Consider the following 26,347-nt stretch of genomic DNA (forward strand, 5'->3'; position numbering starts at 1 on the left):
ATTTTCAGTGTCCTTAGAAGATGGTCATGTGGACCCATCCTGCTGCTGCTGCCTTAACTACCTCGAACGTTTATCTTTGCTGAGTTCTTATATACTCATGTCCATCTGGCTTGTGAGTGGCTTGGGGGCCAGTACCACATGGTCTTCCCCGGGCTCCTTCCAGGATTTGGCCCTGGGCTGGTGTCCACATAACACCTGACATCTCTATTCCACTCGGCGTCAAGCTCTGGAGCCCTGAGCTCCCACCTGCTCATGGCTGCAGTGAGCACTGGACAAGTTCTTATTCACTGCCATTTTCTTGTAGCATATTATTTCATTTAATTGTCTCACAGGCCCAGTGATGGATGTGATATTATTGCGTCCCTGTATGAGCTGAAGAAAAGTCTGCATGATTTGTTCAAGGTCAGATCCCTGTAGGTGGGGCAGCCAGAATTGGGACAGGTATAGCCTTCTGGCTTCCGAGGGGCCTGTCACGGCTTGGTTCTCAGTCCTGTGCACCTGTCCCCATCCCCGTGTCCACTGGCCAGCAGGGAGCAAGGGAGAGCAGGTCAGAGAAGTGTCCTTCTTGGTTTTCAGGGGATAAGCGTGTCAGTCAGGGCTGCAGGTGGAAGTTGCAGAATTACCTGTGTTACCTTCCCACACTCTGCCTCCTAGAAGACAATTCTGGGATCCAGAGGAGGGGTGGGGAGGGCGCACGTCCCAGCACTACTGATGGTGACACCCCTCCATGTCTCCTGTCACAGGAGGCAACTGGGGTCCATCCCGCCTCCTCACCTGCCTGAGCCTCCCTCTGTCTCCCCACTCCTCCCACCCACAGATTCTCTTCTGCCAGCTCAAGGCAGGATGTGCTTATGTAACCTCAGCTCCACTGGGCAAGGTGTGCGTGGGAGGGAGGAGGCTGCACTGGGCCCTGAGTCTGGGCGACCTCAGGTGAATCCTTGGCGTCCTTGTCCCATCCAGCCCCACGCTGTCTCACACACCTGCTGGTGTGCAGGTCTGATACCAGCTCCCTTCAGACTGCAGGTCCCCTGCTGTGCCCAGAGCTGGACAGCCCACCTGGCCCTTCAAGGCCCCCTCCTCAGTCCCTGGGGAAATAGGAGTGGGTGAAAAGCCCCCCCCCCCCAAGACACCCACATCATCTCCACGCCTGTGAATATGCCCCTCTGTGACTGGAGAGCAGGGACCTTTCTGGCTGGCCCAGGGGCCCCTGACCGCCATCACACACTGGTTCACAAGAAGGCTGCAGGTGAGACTTGACACAGGTACGCGGAGCAGGGAACCGTGTGAAGGCGGAGCCAGAGCGGGAGCCGAGGAACAGGGTCAGCCCAGCATCAGGACCCCCAGGAGCCAGGCTTCCAAGAGAGCACTCGACCCAGCGTCTGGCCCCCAAGCAGTGAGGGAGTGGATCTCCGTGGTTTTCGGCATCCTGTGTGTGGTCATTTGTTGTTTTGCCGGAACCTCAGTGCCTGGGGCCACACTGGAGCCTGCTGGTCAGGCCTCAGAGACAGTGGCCAGGGCTTAGGAACCCTGGTCCTGCCTGAAGAGCCCCTTCCTGCACCTGCTCATGGCTCCTGGCTGCACACACAAGTCTTGCAATAGGCTCTATCTTTGCAAGAACGTTGATGCACACCGTAGGCCACCAAAGCCTCCGGCATACCCTGCACTGAGTGTGAGAGCAGTGAGGGTGGCCGGCAGTGTCTGATTTCATGGAGCTCATATCCCCACGGGGGACACGGCACACGAAGCAGACATTTAAACAAGATGACTCCAGAGGTGTGCACAGGAGTCCGGGGCCAACTCCCCAAAGCTGAGAGACAGCCTCTGGGTCATGACACTGCAAAGTCCGGGGCTCAGCCAGCGTCTGGCTCTAGGGCAAATGCGACTGCACAACCTTCAGCTTTTCTCCTCCACTCTACCTGCCCCGCTTGGCCCATTGCAAATCCACCGACCACACCGGCAGCGCGGCGGCTTCTGGCCAACATGCGTGTGTACTCACCCCCATGCCTCTCCTGGAGCAAAAGAAGGGGCTTCCCAGGGGGTCCTGGCCACACCCCCGGGGGGCTCGCCCCGACCTTGTCTGGTCAGGTGCCAGTCTGGTAACCAACACTGTGGCTAGGAGGGTTTGCCGGCTCAGTCATGTGCCCACCTGGAAGACCATGGCGATGGGAAGGATGGACCCCAGGGCGGGGACTGATCAGATGAGCCCGCAGGACTTGCCATCCCGACACGGCACCTTAACCCTGATTCTCAGCTCTCGGGTGGTCTCCCGCCTCCCCCCCCAGGAGAGGAAGGAGTGCCGTTAGCCTGGCTGGACCTGCTGGCCCCGTGCCTATGTAATCATTGTGTCCTGTGTGTGTGTGCGTGTGTGTGTGTGTGTGCGTGTGCGTGTGTGCGCTGGGAAGTCACTCCTGCCTGAGGCCTGCAGGTGTCCCCGCCAGAAGATGGGGGGATTAGAAGGTACAAGGATCCTCCCCCAGGGCGACTTTCACCACACAGAGGTGACAGTTCTTTTAGGCCGCACGTGCACCAACTGGGAGCCCTTCCTCCCTGAGCCCTGTCGGAGAAGGAACAGGTCGTTTTTATCTTTAAAACACAGTGTCGGCTTCACAGCTGTACAGAATGGGGTCATCTCAGACGGTCTTGCCCAGAAAGCCAGCAGGCTGGCACGGCCTGACATCCGCACCCCCTGAAGTCAGCCTCCGAGACGCCCGCGTCCCCGTGCACGCAGACCCCGAATCCACACATTGCAGCTGCCGCCTCCCCACGCCAGGAGGAACGTCCCTGAGGCAGCCGCTCCCAGCCTGTGCAGGGCTGCGGGAGCAGACTCTGCAAGGGGGCGGGATCTGGAGCCGTCATTTGAGCCAGGATCTCGTCACACTTCCAGGCAGCTGTTGCATTCAGAAGTACAACGCTGTTTTTCTCCTAAATGGGCCCTCTTCGTGTCAGCGGCTTCATTTACTGTCTTTCTCTACCGCTCCGGCGCTGGGCATCGTAGCTTAAATGTGCAGCTCTCAGCTGACAACCTCTTTCTGCGGGCTCTTTGCACGTTCTGGGCCCTTTGGAAGAGAGCAATGTTTCCCCTTCCTGTAGCTTTGTCAATTGTGGTTTTCTTGTAAATAGCATGCCGTGTGTCGGCTCACGCTGGAGCATGCCGGGCATACACAGAAGGAAGCCACCTGCTGACCCCGAGGGCCACAGACAGGACGTCGCCTGCTCTTCTCACAGCAGTGTTTCAGGGAAACGAAGCACTGTGTCTTGACGCGCTGCTGTCGCACAGACCGGTGACGGCGCTGTCAGTTCCTCTGAGCTTCTCACCATGGACCAATCCGAATGATTTTTTCATGTAAGTTTTAGAGATCCAGAGTGTGTCTTGTCTCGCACGGTAGAGTCCCCCAGTGCAGTGCTAAGCACCTACTGTGTGCAAGCCTCCATAGCATGCATGGGGAGAATGACCAGGAGTCCTGAGGAGGGAGACAGAGGCCTTGCTGCCCGCACACCTGGACACTGGGTGGGCAGCAGCCAGGCCCGCAGGGACGTGCAGGAGGTTGAGGGTCAGGGGTGGGGGGCGGAGCAGAGGCTCAGCAGCACGGGCGGCTGTGTTTCCGGGGGACAGTGCGTGTTCAGGCAGGTGCAGTTGATGGGGTGGGGGGCAGACAGGATGTCCCAGAGAGAGTGGAGAAACTGGCACCAGCTCACAAGCTGGAACATTTAGCAAAGGCAGAGGGATTCCCCGCGTGCATCTCAGACAAACCGGGACCAGGACTCCCCCAGCCCTTCGCACCCCATGTGCCGGTCCTCGGAGGTACAGCCGGAGGACTTCCGGAGTGAATCTCCCAGGGCCTGCAACTCTTAGGAAGCTGTTGAGTAGAAGAGTTGATAAATTAAGCCACACCCAGGCAAAACATGAACAGGCGTCGGGTGTGGGGGAAGGCTAGGTTCTTCTGTTTTCAAGTTCTCGGGACAGAGGCTACAGAGAAAAGAGCACTCCTGTTGTAGCGGACGGCAGACGAGGGGTCTCTGTGCCTGGTGCCTGAAGGATTCTGGGAGTGAGGATGCACGTCCCTTAGCAAACGCTCTGCTCTACCTAAAACCCCAGCTCCACCCCCCCAGCTGCAGGGCCTCAGACCAGACGCGTCAGTGTCCTGAGTGCTGGCTCCCACATCTCCCGATGGGTCCAGCCCTCCAGGCTGCACTGGGCGGGAGACGCCCCTGTGTGGGGCTTGACGCGGGTGGCAGCTCAGGAGCTGTGGGGACCCCCACGGCCGCCACGGCCACTACACGTGATGCCGAGCACGTCCGAGCCCCGGTGTCACCACCAGTGCGACAGCAGCGCTCTGCCAACGCCACAGCCTCCGCCGAGAGCTGAGTTATGACCCCCAGCAGCACCTGCCGCGGAGAATGACTCTGGCTGTCCGGCCTGATCTATCACTCGGACCTCTCAGATGATGCTGCCAGCAGAGCTTGAATATTTAGATCAGATGTGGATGTCTTCAGTGGTGTCATCATTTGCCTTAAATAAAAAATATGCAACAAAAGTATAAAAATGGTACTGTTCTTTCCACGGCCCCAGCAGCACCGCTGTTCGTTTTATAATTTATTGTTTCTAAACAAATACAACTTGTTTCACTGCGATGCTAAATCATCCTAAACGTGGCATGATTGATGTGAAGATGGCCAGGAAAGCTCACAACTCGTCTTGTCCTTGGCACGGTCTGGTCCTCTCGTCACACCAGTCGCTGTAAAACAGCAGCGACACGGAACCTGGAGGCATTCTGCTTCGAAACCGGGACATTTAGGAACGTGGACGCAACGCATGCAGAACAAGCCTGAGCATTCTGCCCTGAAGCCCTGGTGTCTTCCCCTCATGTTTGTGAGTGAGAACACACACACACACACACACGTGCGTACACCTGAAGGAAGGGGTAACAATGCATATACACCTGCAGTGCTCAGAGAAAACACAGCCCAAGCTATAAAGAAAACTCAATAATAAAACGAGGGGGCAAGCACCATGGTGCAGTTGGTTAAACCGCTGCCTGCAGCGCCAGCTTCCCATATGGGCACTGGTTCAAGTCTCTGCTGCTCCACTTCCAATCCATCTCCATGCTAATGGGCCTGGGAAAGCAGTAGAAGATGGCCCAAGTGCTTGGGCCCCTGCACCCATGTGGGAGACCCAGAAGAAGCTCCTGGCTCCTGGCTTCAGCTTGGCCCAGCTCCCGACAATGCTGACATTTGGAGAGTGAACCAGGGGATGGAAGAGCTCTTTCCAAGCTTCCACAAGTTTTTTTTTTTAAATCTCTTTTTATATTTTTATTTACAAAGATTTATTTATAAATAAAGATGTATTTAATGTATTTGAAGCACAGAGTAACAGACGTAGAGGGAAAGACAGACAGACCAGTTTTCCATCTGCTGGTTCACTCTCCAAATGGCCACAACAAACATGGCTGGGCCAGGCCAAAACCAGGAGCCCAGGCTCTATCTGGGTCTCACACACGGATGCAGGGTCCAAGCACATGGGCCGTCTTCCCCATCTTGCTCTGCTCTCCCAGGCCATAGCAGGGAGCTGGATTGGAAGTGGAGCAGCCAGGGCGCGAACTGGTGCCCATATGCTGACATTGCAAGCAGCAGCTTGACTCCGGAACCATGGTGCAGGCCCCTTAATCTTTTTTTAAAAAAACAGTCTATATTTTTATAAGTTTTAAATTTACAGGAAAGTTGAGAGATTGGGACAGAGTTCCCACATCCCGCACACCCTGTTTCCCCTATGAGTATCCACCTTATTTTTTTTCCTGTTGATAATCAGTATTGATGCACTACCACCAGTGAGGGCTGTGTGGGATTTCAGTCCCGCAGTTTTCAGAATGCCTGTTTCTGCCCCGGACCCCATCCAGGGCATCACCTTGCACTTGGCCTCGAGTCTCTGAGCTCCTCTTGGCTGTGCCAGGTCCTCAGACTTGCCTGGTGTCTGGCAACCTTGCCGGTTTCAAGGTCTCCACACCTCGCTGTGGGTCCTTTGGAAGCAGGTGCCTCTGCCATTGCCACAAGGCCCGAGCCGCGTGGCTGACTGGTGGCTCCACTCCACAAGATGCCTGTACTGAATGACAGATTAGGGCGTGTGTACACAGAACTGCTTCCTGGTAATTAGATATTTGGGGATGTGTTGCATAACCCCAATTTTCATGTTATTCAAAATCACAGTTTACAAAATTATAAACATAATCCATTTACGTTGGATCAGCCTGCCAGCTAGTATGCATTGTGTGCATAATGGCAGCCGCCCTCCGCTCACTTCCTCCTCACCCTGCCAGACAACGCGAGACGGCAGGAGATGTTCACGAGGAGGAACTGATGGGAGGTGTCAGGTCCTTCTGTCTCCCTCCTTCCAGTCTCAAAACCTCCATCCTGAAAGCCGATCTCAGAGCCCTTCCCATAAGCCCAGATCCTAGGGTTTAGGGGTTGTGCACCTGCTGCTTCCAGTCAGTGGAAAATATATCCTGAGCAGCTTCCCCGTACCACGTACGTGGTTTGGACAAGAGAAACACTTGTCCCTGTCCTCATGGATCGATCTGGACAGACGCGGAGAGACCAGATCAGTAAGGAGTTGGCCAGCGTGCTGTGATGTGTCAGAGTCCCCAGTGGTGCTGTGACCCTGCACTTTGCCCCCTCTCCTGTCTCTCTGATCCCCCACGTGCCACTCAGGGTGTTTGCTCCATTTCTCAGCACCCTGCGTGTTACTGACCCGCTGACCTCCACGTCCACACCCTGCTGCTTGGCTGTGACCTGCTTGACATGGCCCTGCCCATCCAGCTGCCAAATGAGTGGACCAGGCCGTGCTGCCTGCCCCGGGATGAGCTGCTGAATAGCGGATGAGAAAATGCAGAAGACAAGAGGAGCCAGAGACAAAAGAATCAAAACCATCAGAAATAAAACAACAGAGAAAAGGACTTTACAAAGTTGCCTGAGCATTTGAGTTGCAGGCAAATTTCACGTGGCCTACAGCAGGTCCTGTGGGCGTCCAGGAGGAAGCACAGGACGTGGGAAGACAGGGAAGATGTGGAAGAAACAGCGGCCCAATTCCCTGTCTTCAGACAGAGTAAGTGCTGAGCAAAGGATGTTATCAGAGACACGGAAAATCATTTCTTAGTGATACAGGGGTCCGTTCATCAAGAATACTTAACAGCCCTAAACACTTATCCATCTAATCAGAGAACTTAAAAATATATGATACGCAGAAAAATCCCCAGCAGTTGTCAGAGACAAGCACAATCCCTCCTTCTCAGTAATTGCCAGAACAAACAGGCAGGAAACCAGGAAGCAAAGCGGAAATTTACTTTGATGTTAATGTGGCTAATTCAGTTTTCTTTGGATCAGTGTAAGGATCTTTTACCATGCTTTACTTCCAGCCTGTAGAAGTGTATTTATATTTAAAGTAGATTTATTATAAGCGACATCTAGTTGAGTCTATTATCAACCAAATTGACACAGTGTACAATTCTGGAACAGTCTACCCAACATTCGCCAACGGCACCTTCTCTTCAAGTGCACGCAGAGTATTTGCCAAGGTTAACCAAAGTCTGATCTCTAGAACGTGTCTGGTGCATTCAGGGTGACCCAGTCCATACAGAGCACACAATCTGCCCCCACTGGAATTGAGAAGATACCAAAGTAAACCTGAAAATATGCAGGAATAAATAACGTACTGCTATATAACCCATGGGCTTAAAAAGAAACCAAAAGGAACACCAGATACCGTTTTAACAGAATGGCTGTGTTACTACATCTAGAGACACAGCGTACTAAAACCTGTGGGATATAACTGATGAGCACCTAAAGGGAAACACACAGCACCACACTGGGGAGGAAGAACGCCCAGACACCTGTGACGTCAGCTAAGAACATTTGAGAATGTAGAAACTCAAGCCCAAATGGGGCAGAAGGAAAGAACTAATAGAGATTGGAGGGCAGACAGATAAAATAGAAACAGGAAAACTAAAGAGAAAAATCAATGAACCCAAAAGCTGGTTCTTTGAGAAAAATCAATAAGATTGATAAGCCTCCCAACAGGCTGATAAAGAGAAAAAATAAGAGCAGACACAAATGACCCACACCAGTATTGAAAGGGGTGGTGCCACAATTGGGTTTATAGATAGCAAAGGTGAGGGATTATAAATAGCTTTATGCCAGTAAACTCAGAAACGCAGGTGAAAGGGACGAATTTCTTGAAACCCAACAATGCTGCCGAAGCTCATTCACGAAGAAATCACAATTGCAGTCTCGACTGTGTAGATGACTTCATGGGGGTAAACAGATGCCAAGACATAAAATCACACGCTTTGGGGCTGGCCCTGTGGCGTCGTGGGCTAAGCCTCTGCCTGTGGCACTGGCATCCAACATTGGCGCCTGTTCAAGTCCCTGCTGCTCCTCTTCCGACCCAGCTCCCAGCTAATGTGCCCGGGAAAGCAGTAGAAGATGGCCCAAGTGCTTGGGCCCCTGCACCCACGTGGGAGACCCGGAAGAAGCTGCTGCTCCTGGCTTCAGATCGGCACAGTTCTGGCCGTTGCAGCCATTTGGGGAGTGAACCAGTGGATGGAAGACCTCTCTCTCTTTCTCTCTCCCCCACTCCCTGTAATTCTGCCTCTCAGATAAATAAATAAAATATTTAAAAACATATGCTTTAAAGAGGCTCAGTATAGTACAACACTAATTCAAAACAAGTCAACAATAAGTGAGACAGAAAGTTAAATGACTGCATATTTGACAGTATAAGGGGTTACTGGTGTTTATTCATTTTTTTACTTAGCAGTGGGAATTGTGTTGAAGTTTTGCTTCTTGTCACTGCTCATCTTTAGAGATGGAAGGGAGTGGGAACAGAAATGAAAGAAGCTTGGGTCTGAATTGTTACTGGGTGATGGGTTGGGGGGTTCTAGTATTATTTAGGGACAATTTTTTTTCTCAGGAAAATGAAAACTGTGGTTTCTGGTCTGGCCAGTAAGGAGACTGGGAGTTGTCAGTCGTGACCTTGAGACAAGAAAACAGATGAAGAAACTCTTCTTAGTGCCATCAGGGCGCTGATGTCACAGGGCAATCCACAGCCCCCGACCTGGGGGGACAGGCAGGGGGACCAGAGCCCACAGCCCTGGGCAGCAGAAGCCTCTTTGGGGGCCAGCAGCAGGGTGGGGAAACCTGTGCTGTGCCTGGGGGCTTGGATGGCACCAGCTTGGACAGCCCTGGGGGACTCAGGCCCAAGATGCCACACTGCACGAGCGTGACCTCTAGGAGCCCTGCTAGGCTCTTGCAGCACAGATCAGAGGGCCGGTGCCACTGAGCGCCCAGGGCAAAAGAGCCCTGAGAGTTCTGTTCTCTAAACAAAGCTGCTCTCACGTCCTGCCCTCAGCTCTCAGGAAGAGAGGCGCCCGAGCCCGGATCCAGCCTGCCTGGCCCTGACTCACCCAGGGGCAGAGGGTGGCAGCATAAAGCAGCACGTTCTGTGAAGGTACAGCCCAGGGACACGAGGTGCAGCCCAGGGACCGAGGTGTAGCCTAGGGACACGAGGTGCAGCCCAGGGACACAAGGTGCAGCCCAGGGACCGAGGTGTAGCCCAGGGACACGAGGTACAGCCCAGGGACACAAGGTGCAGCCCAGGGACCGAGGTGCAGCCCAGGGACACGAGATGCAGCCCAGGGACCGAGGTGCAGTCCAGGGACCAAGGTGCAGCCCAGGGACTTAGGCTTAAGGATGAGGACCATGGACTGACTCCTGTGTGCCTCCTCGCCCCCGGCACACCCTGGACAGGACACCTCTGGGACAGCCCGGGAATCCGAGTGATGGAACTGCAGGTCTCAGGCCCTCTCAGTGAGAAGTCCCTAGGGGATTCCAAACAAAAACAGGTACCCACCCCATAGACAGCAGCAAATGGGGAGGAAACACAACCCAGCTCCCCGCCAGAGAAGCACAAAACCTCACGCTCAAGGCCTCTTGACCCACATCGTCTTCACCCAGCACATCATGTCTGGATTTCAACCAAAGAATTAAAATTGAATAAACACCGAAGAAGTGCATTGAGAGAACACACACACGCGTGGGAGCAGAAGCTCACTGCGTCTGACCGCGTGAACGGCTGCCACCGCTTTCCTCCCGCCGTCTGTCCTCAGCCCAGCCGTCATCCACCTCTGATTCCAGCCCTCCCCAGCCTTTTCTCACCTTTCCTCCCGGCCTGCAGGTCAGAAGCGCAAACATGACTCCACTCCTGCACACTCCCCTGAAGCCTTGCCTGCCTCAGCTCCAGATTTCGCTCCCATGGCTCTGTCTTCCTGGGGGACTCTCCTGAGCTGCCTTACCAGACCCAGCCCATCCTCAACGACTCAGTGTCAGCTTCACTCAGACCTGCACGCCCTTCTAAGTTAGCCACTCTGAGCCATCCCTGGGAAAGCCAGGGTGGATGGCCCCCACCTCTGCGAGTGACTGAGCATAGGGAAGGGTCCAGTCTCCTGCTCTGTCACACGTGCACCTGCTGTGACTTGGGCGGGCCACTCGGACCCTTTGAATCTCACTCAGGTCACAATAAGCAGGCTGTCTCTGCAGCATGACCTCAGGTTGCCGGGCAAGATCTCTAGGGAGGAATCTATAAACTCGCTTATGGTTTAATCCACATTGAGTGTGGCCACTAAGACATCCTGAGTTATTTTATTTGCCATACAGTCCTCTTTCCTGCCAGCTATTGCGAGCTGTTTTGGACAGGGTCCTTACAGTGGTCTTCTCTGTCCATGCTGAGTGGACCTGTCCCACGGGGAGTGCTTTTCTGGGCTGACCACCACGTGGGGACGGCAGGCCCAGTGTCCTTCCCACATCTGCAGCGGCAATATTTGTCATTGCACATTACAGAGGGAAATGCCTGCAAACACAATGCATCCCTGTAATGGAGTCAACATTTCATTATGGTGCCTCGTTTCACTTTACAAGCAAAGCAGCGCACAGCGGCTTTGAAAATATTCTAAAGCAAAAGATGGAGTGAATAGTGCTTCCTGGTCAGGAGCTGCATCGCGTTTTCTTCATTCCTCATTTTCTATCAGGCATATTACTTCTAAAATGGCAGTGATTATGGGGTGAACTCTAACAGCATGCACCCAGCAGATCCCCCAAAGACCCCAAGCTGCCCACTCGTCCAAATTCAAAAGGTCCAGGCACCCAGAGGAGATGGAAGCCATGCCAGACTTTTCTAAAATTCCTGTGTTTGAAGAAAAGAGATTGCACACTTCAGAGTAACCTGTTCCAAGATATAAGAAACAGCCATGATTTTTCTTTTCGATCTTTGTTTTTTTTAAGATTTATTTATCTACTTGAAAGTCAGTGTTACATAGAGAGAGAAGGAGAGGCACAGAGAGAGAGAGAGAGAGAGGTCTTCCATCCACTGGTTCATTCCCCAGTTGGCCGCAATGGCTGGAGCTTCTCTGATCCGAAGCCAGGAGCCAGGAGCTTCTTCTGGTCTCCCCCTGCATGTGGGTGCAGGGGCCCAAGGACTTGGGCCATCTTCTACTGCTTTCCCAGGCCATAGCAGAGAGCTGGATTGGAAGTGGAGCAGCCAGGACTCGAAACGGTGCCCATTTAGGATGCCAGCACTGGAGGCAGCGGCTTTACCTGCTCTGCCACAGCCCCGGCCCCTCCGTCCCTACTTTAAAACCCATACACCTGCGCTCTTCTCTCCCCAGATTTCATCTCTAATTGCTCAGCTTGTTGGCACCAGATTGCCCTGTGAGGTTCAAATGTTGAAAGGGACAAATTAACTGGGCTGTACTTAAAAAATGATGCTTACTTGTCAGTGAAAATACTGAACTTTTTTTTTTTTAAAAAAGATTCACGTATTTATTTTGAAAGTTACACACAGAGAGAGGGAGAGAAGAGAGAAAGATGTTCCAGCCACTGCTTCGCTCCCCAGATGGCCACAACAGCCAGTGGTGGGCCAACCGAAGCCAGGAGCCAGGGTTTCATCTGCACCCACGTGGGTGCAGGGACCCAAGCACTTGGGTCAACCTGCACTGCTCTTCCAGGCACATTAGCAGGGAGCTGGATCAGAAGTGGACCAGCAGGGACTCAAACCGGTGCCCATATGCGATGCTGGCTCTGCAGATGGTGGCTTAGCCTTCTGTGCCACAGCACCGGCCCCTAGACAGTTTTCTGGTGCTTTTCTCCCCTCTCTTTTTTTCTGTTTTTCTTTCTTTCTTTCTTTCTTTCTTTCTTTCTTTCTTTCTTTCTTTCTTTCTTTCTTCCTTTCTTTCTTTTTCTCTCTCTCTCTCTCTCTCTCTCTCTCTCTCTCTCTCTCTTTCTTTCTTTGACAGGCAGAGTTAGACAGTGAGAGAGAGAGAGAGAGAGACAGAGAGAAAGGTCTTCCTTCCATTGGTTCAGCCCCCAAATGGTCACCACGGCCGGCGCTGCGCTGATCCAAAGCAAGGAGCCAGGTGCTTCATCCTGGTCTCCCATGTGGGTGCAGGGCCCAAGCACTTGGGCCATCCTCCACTGCCCTCCCGGGCCACAGCAGAGAGCTGGCCTGGAAGAGGAGCAACCGGGACAGAATCCGGCACCCCAACTGGGACTAGAACCTGGGGTACCAGCGCCGCAGGTGGAGGATTAGCCCAGTCTGTTCTCTTTTCTAATATTCCTATTATGTTTATGCTGTAGCTGCCAAAATATTCTTGTTCTTTTAATTTTTCTCCTTTGCCTATTTTCTTAATATCTGAATGTTTTCTTTATCTTTCATACTCTCTGCTGAGTTATTTATAACTTTAATTTTCATGAGTATTTTTGCCTTCTAAATGTTTCCCTTTCTATAACTTCATTTGCTTTATACTTATAACATCCTCTCTTTTCTCTGAGAATATTAGAGGATTCTAACATAAATTTTCTTCTGTATTTTCTTTCATTTTCATCAAGTTACTGTTTGGGTCTCTATTTTTCACTGTTTATTTATTTTTATTTATTCAAAAAGCAGCAGAACACACACACACAAACACAGAGGGAGAGAGGGAGAGGGAGAGAGAGATTTTTCATCTGCTGGTTCACTTCCCAATTGCCTGCAGCAGCCAGGGTTGGATCGCGCTGAAGCCAGAACCGGGGACTCCGTCCAGGTCTCACCAGGGTAGCGGGGACTCAAGTCCTTAAGCCATCACTTGCTGCCTCCCTAGACTTTCCCGGGCCACTAACAGGGAGCTGGATTGGAAGAGGAACCGCCAGGACACAAACCAGCGCCTATCTCGGGTGCCAGCTTCGCAGGCAGTGGCTTTTACCGGCTACGCCACCACGCCGGCCCCAGTAATGATCATTTAATACATGGAAGAACACAGGTCCATCTCAGATCAATATTGAACTTTTTAAAAGCTTTATGAACGTGTAATTGACAAAAATTACAAGTATTTATGGTGTACAAGGAAGCGATCTGACGTTCTTGGACCACGTGATGCTGTAAATGATTACCTCAATTAAGTTAATCGACATAGACATCCATCACCTTACAAATAGCTACCCCTGTCTCTCCTGGCGGGGACACTCAGCAAATCCCAGGCTGGCCGTGCGGGACGGTTGGCCGTGGCCCCAGGCTGTGTGTTCAGTCTCCAGCGATTTTTGATCCGTACCTGGAAGTTTGACCTTTTGGACGACACCTCCCCGTTCCTCCCCTCGCCCTCTGGCAGCTGCCATTCCACTTTCTAGCTTGACTTTTTATATATCATGAACACAAACGTGCTAGGCTTATACTCCCGGAGGCTGGGATGTGCAAGAGCAGGGCGCTGGCTTCGGCGAGGGCCTCCGTGTCAACCCAAGGCAGAAGGTGGGCGCGGGGGAGGGCACGGGCCTCATACACCCCCCTTCTTCAGAACCTTCGTGACCACAGTAGGAACTCACTCCTGAGGGAGGAGCCCTCACTTCTCCAAAAATTTTATTTTCAATGCATGTTTCACTGATGCGTACTAATGACAGCTGTTTAGGGGTACAACTTGGCATTTTGGTGCAAGCATTCAGCGTGTGGTGATCAGACCAGACTGACTGGCACATCCGTCACCCCGGGCATGGATCGGTTCTTTGTGTGGGCAGCATTTGAAGTCCTCTCCATTGGCTGCTGTGGAATAACTTCTTGCTGCCCCCTGTGGCATCTCCTGGGCTGCAGAACATGAGAAGTGATTCCTCCCATCGGAGTGCGTCCCTGTGCCCATTACTCAGCCCCCCTAGCTGTTCCTGTTGTCATTCCACGGGTAGCAGGGACCTCCCACTGTTTGGCTTAATTCAGCCAGCACAGTGCCCCAGGCTTGAGGATGGCGGCACTTCTATCCCACAGAGCTGCAAGAGGAGGCACTTGTGCTGTGTGAGCCTACACATTGTGGGGCTTTGACCACAGCAATGGGCGTGGGATACGTGTGTGGCCGGGGCCCCCATGATGGGTGAGTGGACGTCTGGGCAGGAAACAAAGCCCAAAGGCCTTGGGGTGGGGTGGGGTGGGGTGGGGTCCACCTGACCTTCCCACTCTGATAAAGAGCAGTGGCTGTGACCGTCGCTGTGAAGCGGGTCAGCCTTGCCAAGGTTCTCATGACTTTTTTTTTTTTTTAAGATTTATTTATTTATGTGAGAGGCAGAGTTACAGACAGAGAGGGGGAGAGAGACAGAGAGAAAGGACTTCCATCTGCTGGTTCTCTCCCCAGATGGCTGCAATGGTCAGAGCTGGGCCCATCTGAAGCCAGGAGCCAGGAGCTTCTTCCGGGTCTCCCACATGGGTGCTGGGAACCAAGCACTTGAGCCATCTTCCACTGCTTTCCCAGGCCATTAGCAGGGAGCTGTATTAAAAGATGAGCAGCTAGGATGTGAACTGGCGTCCATATGCGATGCCGGCGCCATAGGTGGGGGCCGAACCTATGAAGCCACAGCACAGGCCCTTTCAAAACTCTCTTTTAAGGAAAGTTACCACATCCATGGGAGTCCATTGTACTCTGGCTAGGCATGTCCAGGGTAAGAAAAAAGAAAAAAGAATGAGGAAGTGAGAAAAGAAACTCATTATTGGGCTGGTTATCTTGTAGGTGCTGTTGGCTTGGATTGTTGGCTTCAGATATTTTGAAGCTGAGAGTAAAAGCTGGAAGAGTCTTTGCAACCATAATTCTTCTGTATTTTTATGATTTTTCCTAAAAACTTAAAGCGTTCTTCCTTGTACTTCTTCTAGACGGCAAGTTCTAAAATGATTTGCCTTTCCTAAAGTAAGTATTTTCCAAGACATTGGTATTCATAAAAGTCACAACTATTTCTGTATTTATATCTCAGTGAGTTGCAAAATAATAATAAAATTCCAGGGCAATTGGCATGAGCAGCTTTGGGAACAGATGCACTGGATTCTTGGGGGGCAGGGTGCTCCTGCAGTCTCATGTGGGGGCACCGGGAGGCGCAGCTGTCCGTGGATTACTGGGAGTTTATCTCCAATGCGAGAGGTCCTTCTCAGCTTGTAGAGGAGGCCTACGAACGTGTTCACAAGGCTGCAACTTGAAAAGGAAAACACACTTCGATCACCTTAGACTCCTATGTCTGCTCCAGGTTCTCATTCTGGTGGAGGCCAGTGACTGCCAGTATTTCCTGGGTTTCTCCAGGAAGTTGAGCTGGGGGCACCGAGAGCCTGGGCTGGTGGGATCGGTGATCTGCAGGGGTTTTCACGTGTAGCAGGGCCCTGGCAGCACGGTTTCAAGCCAGGACACATAGAGGGTTTATAGGTCTGGAATACCAATGATTGAAATGCTACACAGTGAGTTCTTCCATGAGTTGTAGCCCTGCAAGGTGTTGTCCGTTCATAGATGCAGGCAAGGGACAAGGGACTCTGGGTTCAGAGACAAAGGACTCTAGTCCTCGTGTCAGAGCAGGCAGGCTGACCTCACGGTCCCATCAGTGCCCCTTGTTCCTCAAGTCCCATGGCAGGAGCTGGGGGACTCAGAGTGGTCCTGGGGGGTGCAGTGTACACTGAGGGTCTGTGTCACAGCAGAGAACCTCAAGCTGAGGAAACCAGCACCCTTTAAGGGGCTGCCAGCAAGCTTGCCCAGCCTTTCCTTAGAGACATCATCCTCTTATCCTGGAAAAGGCAGCATCTGTGCCTTGTGAGGTCTTGGAAAGAAAGTCCAGGAGAGCAGTGGTCAGCCCTCCGCTGAGATGGTGGGCAGACAGCACTGGCTGTGGAGACTCATCTCCAGGTTCCTCCACAGCTCTGATTCCGTAACCTGAAGGCAGACACAGCGCTGATTCCGTAACCTGAAGGCAGACACAGCGCTGATTCCGTAACCTGAAGGCAGACACAGCGCTGATTCCGTAACCTGAAGGCAGATCGGCTCCTCCACCTCTCACCTGCAGGAGACGCCCTTTCCACATCCCCCTTTCCCAGCACCCTTCACCTCCCTACACACCACCCGTGTAAGTGCTCCTGCTCAAACACGTCTATACAGGCTCTTTCCGATTTCTTGCTGATTTGTCCTGGAATTCTGGCATCAAAGAGAAAACAAAAACATAAACCTGGACTATGTGAATAAGGACAGTGACCCGGCCAACGAGGAGCCTCAATTCACAGATAGTTTTAAAGTTATTCCCTGCAGAAAACAACTTGAACTGCCCTGAAATCCTATAGATCAAAAATAAAATAGTTGGTAGGAGCTTTCCAAACATGATAATAATTCTATATGCTTTACAACATCATCAGTAACGAGTTTAAGAAACTAGAAGAAAATTACCTAAATGAGCAATAGTGGGAAAGACTTTGGTCCACCCTGACAGAAGGAAGCCTGGGTTCTCTTCAGTCTGGGGAGAGCTGCTCCATCCAGTCTGGCAGCCCCCTCTGCACCTGTGGCTACCGAGCCCTGCAATGTGGCTGTCATAAATCAACAGCGATGGCGCAAAGCACACACCTGATAGCAAAGGTGTAACAAGGAAAAAGCATGCAAAGTACCCATTAATATTTTATATTCATTCTACACTAATATTATAGTGCTTTGCCTCTGTTAGGTTAATATTAGGTCAAATAAATACATGTTTTAAATTGCATTCAAGGATTTCCGTTTTGCTTTTTAGAATGTGGTCATTCTGAAATTTAAAATGACAAACGGTTCATGCGTGAGTTTGTGTATTCCTATTGGACAGTACTGCTGTATAGAAAATGATATTGCAGTGAAAATATTTTTTAAGATCCAGTTGGCTGGCGCCGTGGCTCAATAGGCTAATCTTCCACTTGCAGCGCCAGCACCCCAGGTTCTAGTACCAGTCAGGGTGCCAGATTCTGTCCCGGTTGCTCCTCTTCCAGGCCAGCTCTCTGCTGTGGCCCAGGAAGGCAGTGGAGGATGGCCCAAGTGCTTGGGCCCTGCACCCACATGGGAGACCAGGAGAAGCACCTGGCTCCTGGCTTCGGATCGGCGTAGCTCTGGATGTAGTGGCCGTTTGGGGGGTGAACCAACAAAACGAAGACCTTTCTCTCTCTCTCTCACTGTCTAACTCTGTCAAATAAATAAATAAATATATTTAAAAAAAAAGACCCAGTGACACTGCATCAGCAAGTCCTCAGTTCTGAGAACACTGGCAGAGGGGCTGTGCCTTGGCCCACCACCTCCTAAGTGAGAAAATGGTGACAACGAATTCAGAGAAGGAGGTCAGGCACTCCCTCACTGGAGGCAATCTGGCAACACAGGGTGTAGGGCACGGATGGAGTATGGTGGACACTGTGCCTTCAAGAGACCAGGAGAAGGAAGGAGGAATGATGGACACGCGATGGCAGATGAGCAATGTCTCCAACACGTGTGGGGGAGGGTGCAGGACTGTGGGGACAACCGTGTCGTGTCACTCAATCACCACAATTGCAATAATCGCGCTGGACCCTGGTAATGACCTCTGAGGCACTGAATGTGATTCTGGCTCCAGATGGGCTAACTCCCCTAGCTCCCTCCTCTCTTCCCGCCCCACGTGGTCAGACACCCGCGTCTGACCATCCTTTTAGTGTGGAGCCTTCCAGTCCCCTCTTCCTGTGCACTGGCTAGGTCAGCACCCTGGATAGGGCCTCAGCGCCTCTGGGCTGCAGGGAGGAGGGAAGGCGACTGGTTTGCACAGCCAGTGGGGATTGAGTACAGTGCTGTGCTCACATGTGCAAGCCGCTGTGCAGCCCTTAGACACAGCGCAGCCCGGATGTTCTGCTTGGTTCAACAGACCCCTCAAGGGATCCCTGAGCCCTTGCCTGAGCTGCCGAGGTCAGAGTCGGGAGGACTTGCTCTTCCCTCGGCGGTCCCTCCATTTAGAGGGGTGCCAAGGTGCGGTGCTTGGGGCCTGATCTGGCATGGCATTTAGGGAGTAGCTTCTTGCAGCTACAGTCTTCTTTCTCCCCAAACCCAGACCTACCTCCAGGTGCTGGGGGAGAGTGAGCAGCCACCCACTCCTGTGACCGTGGATTTGTAGCATAGATCAGCTTATAGCACCTGGATCCTTCTGTATCCAGAGTGGGTATCTCAGAGAGTCTGGATCCTTCTGTATCCAGAGCGGGTATCTCAGAGAGTCTGGATCCCTCTGTATCCAGAGTGGGTATCTCAGAGAGTCTGGATCCTTCTGTATCCAGAGTGGGTATCTCAGAGAGTCCCGTCAGTGCCTCTGCAATGAGACTCGCAGGCATCGTCATTTTCCACCTGTATGGAGACAGCCCTGTCCTGGGCAGGCAGGAGCACCGGGGTGAGCAATCACCGCCATTACCACTCCCCCTCTGGCTCAGGCGCCTTAGCTCCCTGCTCTCTGTTCCCAGGGTGATGCCCACGTTCCTGCCTTCCCCATTCCTCCTCTCTCCCAGCACACAGTGCACCGGAGCCAGGGCTCCCTCCTGGGCTGAGGACACAGCCTGGGAGTCCAAGTCCTCCACACCCCGCCCACCCCTGCCAGGCTTCCTCCTTTTGCCTGCAGCTGCCGCCAGACCCTCAGTACAGATGTCCACTTGCGTCCTGCAGTCCCTGTGCCAGGCTGACCTCTGCCGGGACACTCCCTTGGATCCTGGCTTTGAAACCACTCGTACTGGAGCCATGCAACATCGCTCATTACTTTTGATTAGTTCCTTACTCTCCTGACTCCGTGGCAGTGAGCTTGGCACACTGCTCCTGTCTTTCTGGCTGGGTGAGAAACACACCCAGTGACCCACTTCAACAAACGCTGACAGAGGGGCCCGCATTGTTGTACAGCAGGTCAACTTCTGCTTGTGACACTGGCATCCAGGATCTGACTGCCAGTTTGAGTCCTGGCTGCTCTGCTCTGGATCCAACTCCCTGTCAATGTGCCTGGGAAGGCAGCAGAAGATGGCTCATGTGCTTGGACCCCTGCCACCCATATGGGAGACCAGGGTGGGGTTCCTGGTTTCTGCGTCCTGGCTCGGGTTGGGTGCAGACCTGGCTGTTGTGACCATTTGGGGAATAGATCAGCAGTTGGAAGTTCTCTCTCTCTCTCTCATCCTCCCTCTCTCCCTCACTCCTTTGTCTCACCTCCTTCTCTGTCTCTCTACTTTTCAAATAAATAAATTTAAAATAAATAAAGAAAAAGAACACAGAGTAGGTTCTGGCATACTTTCCAGATCCTGAAAGAGGAATTCTATTCATTGCCTAATATCTTTAAATTGTGTTTTTCAGAAACACACAGCCATGTGAGATATTTCATGGCCTCCAGTATGATCAGTTTCTGTGATAAAGTCGGCCCTGGAGGGGCTTTTTTGGCTATTGTTCTGTCCCTCTGGTGGCCCTGTCGCTGGCCTGGGCTCACCTCACAGGCTCCTCCGGGTGGGTGCGCAGCAGGGGCTCATTCCTGTGGGCAGCCACCCTCTCCCTGCCAGTGCAGAACTGTGTACAACTTGCTTTGTCATGAGCTCTTCCTGGGTGATCACAGGGTCACAGATCCACACCTGGGGCGATGCCAACAGGAACCTGTAGAGTGGGTGAGGGGCAGGAAGCAGAGTGGCCAACGCGGGCACAAGCAGGATGCACACCAAGAAAATGAGAGTGGCAGATTCCCCCTGCACTTGAACATACAGCTGGCTCAACATGCTTGCTGGCCATGAGCAAAGAAGCACCGCGTGGAGCAACATCCAAACCATGCAGTTAGCACACGCGTGTTCACCTCCCTGTGTCACCTCGGCTCACTGAGCGGCTCTGCTTTCTCCCTTCCTGACCTCTTGTCCACAAGGTGAGCCCCCACAGCTCTCGGGCTTGCTTCTCCTCCCACAGTAAGACCCTCACTTCCTGTGTCCATGGGTGCAGGGCACCCTTCTCGGGCGTCGCCCTGGAGCTTCTAAACCTCTCAGATTCTGCCGCTTTCCTTCTTTTCAGCTCAGACCCAGAAACGCATGAAGAAACAGCAGAGGAGCCAGCGGACCCCCGGTGGGTCTCCCGGCCCCTGCTTCCCGGTGGGCCTGACGCTGGGCCCACACACCAGACCTTCCTCCTCACACAGCCCAGGGAGGCCATTCCCAGCGTCACCGCAGCTTGTGGGGGACAACCGCAGTGTCGTGTCTCTCTCGCCTTCTTTAGATCATGATTGGAGCTCTTTATGAACCTAAGAGCAGGGCTTCCGCAACAGGGTTCGTCAACGACGCAACTTCCTGACTCATAGGAGCTCCCTTCCCAACTCCCACTCCATCGACCAACACCCGTGGAAGAGGACTCCCACGTCCGCCCCGCGGACGCCGACCCCCGCCCCAGGTCTGCCCGGTGGATGCCAACTCCCACCCCAGGTCTGCCCCGCGGACGCCGACCCGCGCCCCACGTCCGGCCCGTGGACGCCGACCCCCGCCCCAGGTCTGCCCGGTGGATGCCAACTCCCACCCTAGGTCTGCCCCGCGGACGCCGACCCCCGCCCCACGTCTGCCCCGTGGACGCTGACTCCCGCCCCCCACGTCTGCCCCGCAGACGCCGACCCCCGCCCCACGTCTGTTCCTGTTTCTTCTGCACAGCGAAGTTTCCGAGTCAGCGAGCTCTACCCCTTGGTGAGGAGGGAACGTTCTCTGCGACGGCTAAGGCGATGCTGTATTCACACCGACAAGGAGATGCTGTATTCACACCGACACTCGTCCGTGGAGAATAAGCCCACGTGCTGTCCTGGGGCCTGTTTGCCATCTCAGGGTAGAAACATGGTTCTGGAATCCTCTCCCGGAGTTGCTTCCTGAGAGGTGGGGGTGCTTTGATTGACGCAGTAGCTCTATCCATAGAATTATCCCCGTTCATTGTGTACTTGCTGTGGGACGAGTCCAGGTCTGGTGCTTCCTTTAAACTGCGGCCAGGTCATAGCCCCCCGAGTGATCAATGAGAGCAAGGGCTCCCCCGGCCTGCGGTGGGGGCTGCTCTGCTGCAGGACCGCCTCGGACTCAGGGCTGCTGCTGTGGCCAGTGGGAGATGATCTGGGGACAGGCGGAGCCTCACTGGCGATGTTTGATTCTGAATTTTCTTCCATTGATTTAACAGGTATTGCCAGTCTTCAAAATGTCGCTCCATCTTCATTTTAATTTTGTGAATGCACACTTTTTATCTGGAGACAAAAATGCTATCTACAAAACAGCCCACATAACCATCTAACCTTGAAATAAAAATTGGGACAAAACTCTGTTCTCTAACTCCCTCATCAGCTTGGGTCTCCCATGTGCGTGCAAGAGCCCAAGCCCTTGGGCCAGCTTCCACTGCTTTCCCAGGCCACAGCAGAGAGCTGGATCGGAAGTGGAGCAGCCAGGACTTGAACCGGTGCCCATATAGGATGCTGGCACCGCTACGCCACAGCGCCGCCCCCAAGTATGTAAGTTATTAAAGAGCTTAATAGGCAATATGCATTTTTGTGGCCTACACTGGCTGACAAACATTTCATTTTTCTTGAAGTTAGGTTTTCCAAGTGTGTTTACATTAGAAATGTCCTTGGTTATAATGTTTTTTTAATAAAAAGATTTATTTTATTTATGTGAAAGAGTTAGAGAAGGAGGGACACAGAGAGATCTTCCGTCTGCTGGTGCACTCCCTAAGTGGCCAACGCATCCAGGAATGGACCAGGATGAAGCCAGGAGCCAGGAACTCCGTTTGAGTCTCCCATGAGGGTAGAAAGAGTCCAAGTCCTTGCCCATCTTCTGCTGCCTTCCTGGGTATATTAGAAGGGAGCTGGGTTGGAAGTGGAGCAGCCAGGACTCCAACTGGCACTGCAGTATGGGATGCTGGCATCTCAAGCAGCTGCTTAACTCCCATCCCACCACACTGGCCCCTGGACGTGACCTCGTTAATAAAGACTTTTAAAGACACCTAGGCCCTTCCCTCTAAAAATCCCAGTGGGAAGGAGAGGCCCCAGTGAGAAGAGGAGTGCAGTGCAATGAGAAAGGGGTTGGGGGGAGTTGGGGTGTGGTCAGAGCTAGCCTGAGAAAATCCCTTCTTTTCTGATTCCCTCCAAAATGAGATGTTCCACCAAGCTCCCCTCATTGGTCTCATTCCCGGCCGTAGCTCGCATGAGCTGTAAAGTTTACTGTTTCTGCTAAGAATAGTCGTTTGAAAATGCATTTTCCACTCTGTGCCACCAGGGGAGGGTCCCGGGGGCCAGACGGCGCCGTTCCTATCCCTGATGAAACTAAAAGGGGACGCTCGCAACGTCCAGAGCCCCTGACGTGCGGCCGACGGAGGAGGAGGAGGGTGTCCTCGCACTCCTCCCACCAGGAACCCACTCAGGTGGCACCAGCTGTGCCTTCTGAATGGAACACACATCTGGAAAAAGAAGAGGTGATGGAGTCTGCCTCCCAGAGCTGAGAGGAAGAGAGGCAAGGTCTGGCTGGCAGCTCTCGCCCTGTGCCACACCCTCCAGACCACTGGCCAGTGTGCTTGCTGCAGCCCCTGGGGACACTGGCCAGTGGCCGTGCGGCGTTTGCTGCAGCTCTGGGGCTGCTACATGCCTGCACCCCCACCACTGCTCCAGGCAGCCTTCCGGGAGCTGCGTCTATGGGTGCTGCCCGATCCAAGGCTGACCACCAGCCTCCCATGGGGGTGTCATGTGTGAACTTGCCTGCCACTGCTCTCAGGGACAGATTCTCCCCAGCGCTGGGTGGACACTGTGATTCCCTGTAACTGCAAGGGAGCCTACACAGTGGGTCTGACGAGGGGATGCTGGCCCCAGACGTGCACATGGGTGGTAGCCTCTCACGGGAGCACCCCTGCGGGGGTCATGCTGACTCCTCCTCCCACGGAGACCCTGGAAAGACAGCAGGCAGCAGGCACTGCCAAAGAGGCTGTGACCAAGGCAGAATTCCAAGGGCAAGTGAGGGCTCCAGGCTCCAAGCTTTTGCCGCCCATGAGCTCTGCGGCTGGTCTGAGGGCGGAGGCTGGGGCTGGGTGCCCAGCCCACCCTGAGGACTGCTCAGTAGTTCCCACCGCCCAGGCCCCCTGCTGCTGCACAAGCTCCTAGGCAGAAAATAAGTCTGGGGGAAGATAAACGCCACAATCACGTCTATGTGTGTCTCAGCAGCTTATTAATCTATAATTAAATTTACTCTCAAATTAATGCCCATGTAGTCTTGAGTGCTGTTTATAACATATCTGGCTTCTTTACATTTATTGAGATGCATATACTTCAGTTTGCTTTCAGCCAAATTTATAAGGAAAAACATGGCTTGTCAAAAGCAAACTTAAATTATGTGCGTGTGTGTGTATTATTTTTGGGTTAGGGACCAAAAAAGTGTCCGTCCAAGCATGGGCCGATTGATTGTGAAATGCACGTTATGGCCGCACTGACCGGCTGTGCTGGCCTTCCCACCCTGAACAGGAAGCTTGGCGTCCCCAGCCTTGGGCAGCTGAGGCTCTGCCTCTTACCCCTGACCTTCAACCCCATTGCAAACCTTTATACAGGCTGCTCTCAACACTGCACCACTGACATCGGGCCAAGAACTCTTGCTGTAGAAGACGGTCATGTGTGTAGGACGTTGAGGGGCATCTCTGACCTCTGCCCACTACACGCCAGTAGGACTCCCACTCCCAAGCTGTGAGGACCCAAAGCACCCTGCACGTTGCTCAATGCCCCTTAGGGGGCAAAGCCATCCCCACGAGGACCCCTGGTTTGTGCCATCAGCCTCATCTGTTCTCCAGCCGGCCCACAGGTTATGACTCACATACATCCCCGAGGTCAGGAGAGAAAATTTCATTTCCAGAACTTATATAAGCGCAGAGATGCTGAAATTCTGTTTTTACAAAAGATCCCCCAAACTATTTCCCAGCCTAATGAACAAGCGCTCACCTCCCGCCCGCCTCTGCAGAACGCGGAGCCGGTCTGTTCTCTCGGGACAGGGCTTTTCAAGCTGCCGCTGTGTCCTTGTTGTCAAACAAGCCGTTTGCAAGGCCTGAGACCGTCTCTGGGAAGAGCTTCCCGTTTTGGCATGCACACTCTAGGGTTCCTTTGCAAACGTGCATTTTGTAGGATGGGGAAGAAACTGAAGCCGCGTGTTTATTTTCACTCCAGTTTCTTTTTATTCACACCAACCTTATAAGAGTTTGAGTTTGTGAAGAGTGGCTGGGCTCTGCTCCACACACTCCCACTGAGCGGCAAAGTGCGGATCCCAGCCTGCAGCTCCCACAGGAAGGCTCACGCACCCTGCCTCCGGGCCCTCGGCATCACCACTGCGGTACAGGCCGGCTGCTGAGGAGGCAGCCAGCTTATTCACACAGCCCGGGGCCGAGGCCCACCCCCCCCCCCCCCAGGACGCATCGTCCAAGGCCGAGGAAGAAATGGCACCTGCTCCAAGAGAACCTTAAAGCCCAGCTGGCTCCCCTCTGCAGAACCCGAAGAATGACATAGGAGGTAGGAGCGCTGTGTTTTTCTGGAAGCAAGGGTCTGGGAAGTCACGGCAACATCTCTTTGCTCCACGCCGAGATTTGAAATGAGAAAGACGTTCAGAATGAAGTCTGCAGCGTCGGGGAGGATCAAGCAGTTCGTGGAAACATCGCCGGCACAGGAACACCTTCAGCCCTGAGCTTTTTCAGGAAGCAAATGGCTCTGAGAGTGTTTCCTGCAACTTGCTCCAGACGAGCCCTGATTTGTGTGTGTGTTTGTCTTAGCACAAGTCCTCCAAGGCTTCTTTGGAGCCAGGTTTTTCCTTTCACAATTTTGAACCAACTTTGTTGTACAGGGGAGAAATATCTGCTTTATTGCTTGTTGGTATCATCTGTCCATCTCCTCGACTATCCACCCACCCAACTATCCACCCACCCACCCAGCTATCCATGACTCCACCCACCCAACTATCCACCCACCCACCCAGCTATCCATGACTCCACCCACCCAACTATCCATGACTCCACCCACCCAGCTATCCATGACTCCACCCACCCAGCTATCCATGACTCCACCCACCCAGCTATCCATGACTCCACCCATCCAGCTATCCATGACTCCACCCACCCAGCTATCCATGACTCCACCCACCCAGCTATCCATGACTCCACCCACCCAGCTATCAATGACTCCACCCATCCAGCTATCCATGACTCCACCCACCCAGCTATCCATAACTCCACCCCCAGACCCACCTTTCACCCAGCTATGCACCCATCTATCCTCTCACCCATTTATGAATCAGAGATTCACCAAATGGCTTCTTGATGACTTGTGTGATCTCCATGCCGGACAAGTGACAAGCCTGTAGGTTCAGAGGTGAAATAGATCAAGTATCACTGCCACAGAACTTAGAGTCCCAGTGGAGCTGGGTCCGCACACACTGAGTTCTAAAGACTGCCAGGGTTTGTCTACACTGGGAGAATTAGGCATAGATGCTATGAAGATGGTTTGCGCAGGACTGGATAATTAGAATCTTCTCTGGTGTTGCACATGGACAGGGCTGGGCTGTCTGTATTCAGCAACAATTAGACAACTACCATCCTCTAGGCTGTCGTGGGGGCGACTTCATCCAGACCTCACCTAAGTTCCGTACGCTCCTGCACCTGCATCCAGACCCTCGTGGCCACTGTGGGGGGTCCATGCACCTGCTGTCTCAGGAGCTGTGCCGGGCAGGATTACCCACTCCAAACTTTTCTTGCTGCCAATTTTCTCTGATATCCCAATGACTTATTCAACCGAATTGAATTTGGCCGCTGAAAGAAAAGATTCGCATTTATGTTCAGATTTCAATTTAACTTGCTATAGAAGTAGCCTCTTTCTGACTAACAGAGCAACTAATGGAGAGAACATCTTCCTTGTTGAAAGTGAATTCACTAGAGTTCAGTAAAACCTTTAAGCCTAAGTCATTGTGGACATAATTTATCCCAGGCAATTCAGTAACAACCATTAGCTCCTGAAGTATTTCCTGGATCCTTACCAAGTAATATTTCCT

This window comes from Lepus europaeus, chromosome 17 (assembly GCF_033115175.1).
Source record: "Lepus europaeus isolate LE1 chromosome 17, mLepTim1.pri, whole genome shotgun sequence".
Taxonomy (NCBI): Eukaryota; Metazoa; Chordata; class Mammalia; order Lagomorpha; family Leporidae; genus Lepus; species Lepus europaeus.